The sequence below is a fragment of the Arvicola amphibius genome, unplaced genomic scaffold (assembly GCF_903992535.2).
Source record: "Arvicola amphibius unplaced genomic scaffold, mArvAmp1.2, whole genome shotgun sequence".
Lineage (NCBI taxonomy): Eukaryota > Metazoa > Chordata > Mammalia > Rodentia > Cricetidae > Arvicola > Arvicola amphibius.
In genome coordinates, this window is record NW_024582327.1 from 73,879 (window position 1) to 78,710 (window position 4,832).

At 44.4% G+C, this 4,832-nt stretch overlaps 1 pseudogene; it reads right to left on the reverse strand.

The window, feature by feature from the left end:
* Positions 1-3,387: 3,387 nt before the first annotated feature.
* Positions 3,388-4,261, reverse strand: LOC119805872 (annotated as a pseudogene).
* Between the last annotated feature and the right edge of the window lie 571 nt (positions 4,262-4,832).

Genomic DNA, 4,832 nt, shown 5'->3' on the forward strand with positions numbered 1-4,832 from the left:
AATCCTCCTGGATATTGGAAGCAGACAAGTTTGCCGTGCAAAAATTGGGATCTTGAGGGTGGGGTGAGTTGGGGGCAAGGGGATATGGGGAGAGAAATGCGTGAAGGGGAGGATAGGGAGAGCTTGGGGGAATGGGATGCTTGGGATATAGGAAGGGTGGATATGGGAGCAGGGAAGCATATATCTTAATTAAGGGAGCCGTATTAGGGTTGTCAAGAGACTTGACTCTAGAGGGGTTCCCAGGTATCCAGGGAGATGTCCCCAGCTAGTTCTGTGGGCAGCTGAGGAGGAGCTGGAAAATGACAGATCCTATAGTCATACTGATGAATATCTTGCATATCACCATAGAACCTTTACCTGGAGATGAATGGAGATAGAGACAGAGCCCCACATTGGAGAACCAGGCTGAGCTACCAAGGTCCTGATGTGGAGCAGAAGGAGGGAGAACATGAGAAAGAAAGTCAGGACCGTAGCCGGGCGTTGGTGGCACAGGCCTTTCATCCCAGCACTCGGTAGGCAGAGGCAGACGGATCTCTGTGAGTTCGAGGCCAGCCTGGTCTACAAGAGCTAGTTCCAGGACAGCCTCCAAAGTCACAGAGAAACTCTGTCTCGAAAAACCAAAAAAAAAAAAAAAAAAAAAAAAAAAAAAAAAAAAAAAAAAAAAAAAAAAAAAAAAGAAAGAAAGAAAGTCAGGACCATGAGGGAAACTTCATCTGGCGATGGATGGAGATAAAAACAGAACCACACATTGGTGCATCGAACTGAGCGCCCAAGGTCCAAATGAGGAGCAGAAGGAAGGAAAACATGAGCAAGAATATCTGGACTGCTCCCACCCACTGAGATGGTGGGGCTGATCCATTAGGAGCTTACTAAGCCCAGCTGGACTGGAACTGAAAAAGCATGAGATAAAACCGGTCTCCCTGAACATGGCAGACAATGAGGGCTGCTGAGAAGCCAAGGACAATAACACTGGATTTGGACCCTACCACTCATACTGGCTTTGGGGGTCCTGGCCTGTTTGGATGTTCACCTTCCTAGACCTGAATCGAGGGGGGAGGAACTTCAACTTCCCACAGGGCAGGGAACCCTTACTGCTCTCTGGACAGAAGAGGAAGGGGGAGTGGAGGAGGGAGGGGAGTAATTGGGAAGCGGGGAGGAGGCAGAATTTTTTTTTTCGTTAGGAGAGAATTTTATTTTAAAAGGGTCATCTTAAACTGCAAGGATGTCTATTAAACATCACAATTAAACATGCCAAAGGAGAAGTCATGTCACAATGCCCACTTACCCCCCCAGACACCTCAAACCCACCCTTGCTGTTTTCTTCTTTATTTTCTTTTCATTAAACAAGAGAAAGTAGACAGATACATGTTGGTAAATGCTAACTGTCTGTATTCACATAGACACAGTGTAATCTCTGAGCCCAATATACAGAGAAAGGAAAAAAGCTAGAATTCTATGCACTACTACACAGGGGCCTAACACCCCCCCAGCCTTCAGCAAAGATAGCCAAAGTGGCTGGAGGGCTTTTCTTTTTTCCCACAGAGCACGGTGGTGGTAGTGTTGAATCCACAGTTCAAGACACGAAAACATAAAAATGAATGTAGAACAGAGTAGTGGAGATTCTTTTCCCATTGTATTTTGCTCAAGACATTTCCCCCAAAATAAATTGAGAACCATGGTGTTGAGAAGCAAGACCTCAAAAACAGGACGACTGACCACAAGAAGGATTGGGGACGGGAGGGAAATGACTGCAACCTGCTCCCAGTGACTGTAGAAAATTTAAAAAATAAAAAGAAAATAAAAAGAGGGTCGGGTAGTACTCTAATATGTATATATTCCACACTTTCTTCATCCACTCTTCCACTGAAGGGCATCTAGGTTGTTTCCAAGTTCTGGCTATTACAAATAATGCTGCTATAAACATAGTTGAACAAATGCTTTTGTAATATGATTGGGCATCTCTTGGGTAAATTCCCAATAGTGGGATTGTTGGGTCCTGGGGTAGGCTGATCCCAAATTTCCTGAGAAACCTCCACACTGCTTTCCAAAGCGGTTCCACAAGTTTGCATTCCCACCAGCAATGCATGAGTGTACCCCTTACTCCACATCCTCTCCAGCAAAGGCTATCATTGGTGTTTTTGATTTTAGCCATTCTGACAGGTGTATGATGGTATCTCAGTGTTGTTTTGATTTGCATTTCCCTGATTGCTAAGGAGGTTGAGCATGCCCTTAAGTATCTTTTGGCCATTCGAACTTCTTCTGTTGAGAATTCTCTGTTCAGTTCACTCGGCGGTAAAAAACAATGACATCTTGAATTTTGCATGCAAATGGATGGAAATAGAAAACACCATCCTGAGCGAGGTAACCCAAGCCCAAAAAGATGAACATGGGATGTACTCACTCATAATTGGTTTCTAGCCATAAATAAAGGACATCGAGCCTATAATTCGTAAAAAATCCTAGAGAAGCTATATAAGAAGGTGAACCCAAAGAAAAACATATAGTTATCCTCCTGGATATTGGAAGTAGACAAGATTGCCGGACAAAAAATGGGAACATGGGGGTGGGGTGGGATGGGGGGATGGGGGGATGGGGAGAGAAAAGTGTGAAGTGGAGGATGGGAAGAGCTTGGGGGAATAGGATGGTTGGGATATAGGAAGGGTGGATATGGGAACAAGGAATTATATATCTTAGTTAAGGGAGCCATTCTAGGGTTGGCAGAGACTTGACTCTAGAGGGGTTCCCAGGTGTCCAGGAAGACGCCCCCAGCTAGTTCCTTGGGCAGCTGAGGAGAGGGTGCTAGAAATTTCCAGATCCTATTGTCATACTCATGAATATCTTGCATATCACCATAGAACCTTCAACTGGCATTGGATGGAGAAAATGACAGAGCCCCACATAGGAGCACCAGACTGAGCTCTCAAGGGCCTGATGAGGAGCAAAAGGAGGGAGATCATGAACAAGGAAGCCAGGACCCCTAGGAGTGTTTTGAGACGGTGGGACAGATCTAACGGGAGACCACCAAGTCCAGTCGGAATGGGACTGATGGAACAGGGGACCAAACCAGACTCTCTGAATGTGGCTGACGGTGGAGGAGGACTGAGAAACCAAGGACAATGGCAATGTACATGAACTCTACAGCATGGACGGGCTCACTGTGAGCCTTGTCAGTTTGGTTGCTCACCTTCCTGGACTTAGGGGGAGCTGGGAGGACCTTGGACTTAACATAGTGAAGGGAACCCTGATGGCTCTTTATCTTGGAGTGGGGTGGAGTGGGGGTATGGGTGGAAGGGAGGGGAGGGAAGGGGGAGGAGGAGGGGAGGAGATGGAAATCTTGAATAAAAAAATGAGAAAAAAAAGAGTGTCGGAATCCATCATTCTTCTGTGCTAGTCATCCTCGCCTTCATCCTCCTCTCCTTCTTCCCCTTCATCATCATCTTCATCATCACCTTCTTCACCTTCATCTCCTTCTTCATCAATATCTTCCAAGCCTTCTTCTTCTTCATCATCATCATTGTTATCATCTTCTGCTTCTCCCACTTCATCGTCCATATCAGGAACCACATAGTACTGCAAGGGGTTTGGCCAAATGTTGTCTTTGATGACCTCTCCTAGCTCATCTGCACCTGCATCAGAGTGGTCAGTAAACCAGGTAAAGAAGCTCTCAGGTTCTTCGTGTTGTCTCTTCCTGCTGGCCTTATTCTGTGTTTGGCTCGAGCGTTTTGTCAAATCCTTTCCAGATTTCCATTTGATTTCAGTGGACTTTGAGGATGGGTCACCACTCTCATTCAGATGAAATTCTTTGGAGAGAACTTTATTTTCGAAGTAGGGATTTTCATCAAAATAAAAATCTATTTATAACCTGATTTAATGTCTTCAAATTCTGTTACTTCAACTCTTGTTAAATAATGCAGAGCCTCTTCGTCTTCCTCCCCAAGCAGTGCAGACACTTGTGGATGGTTGACAAATGTGGTTACCCAAAATTCTGGGATTTTAGTGATCAATTCTGTCCTCTTCTGAAAAAAAATGGTTGGCGGAGTTTGTTATATTTTTGTTCTACTTTTAGTATTTCCTCACTTGCTTGTTCATTAAGTCTGTCTATTTCATTTTGTACTTCGTCAATATGTTCAATTGCTTCTTGCTGTTCTTTTTCTCCCTTCGGCAGGGCGGGAGAGGCCGACTTGTCCTCCAGTTTCGGGGAAGGAGCCGATTTGGGTTTCTTGGACTGAGGCAGGAGCACAAATTGCCATTTCAGGGCCATAGCACGAGGGAAGTGGCTAGAAGCCAGAGGTCAGAAGCCAGATGTACACAGCAGGAAGAAACTAACAGGAGAGGCAGAAATTTTTAATAAAAAATTAATTAGAATGTTCAAAATTTTTCTACATATTGATCAATCAACATGTTGCCATTGGAGGAAAGTAGTAGTGTGCTTTGGAAACTCACTGGTCTCTTATGCATTATTTCTTATTTCAATTTTTATATAAATATGCTTATTGTACATCCTGTCCAGATTCCTGATTCTGTCTCTCTTACCAGTCCCTTCCTACAAATATCCTCTGTTCCACTCCTCCTCTATTATTGTTGAGAAAATGACAGGTCTACCATGAATATCAACAAAATGTGGCTTATCAAGTTACAGTAAGATTATTCACCTCCCATGTACTTTGACTGGGCAAGGAGACACAGTATGACAATGAGGTTTCCAAAGCCAATAAAAGAGGTTTAGACATTCCCTGTCCCCACTGTTAGGAATAACACAAGAGGACCAAGATACCCAATTCTAACATATATGCAATGGACCTAGCCCATTCCTTTGCAGGCAGTCTGGTTGC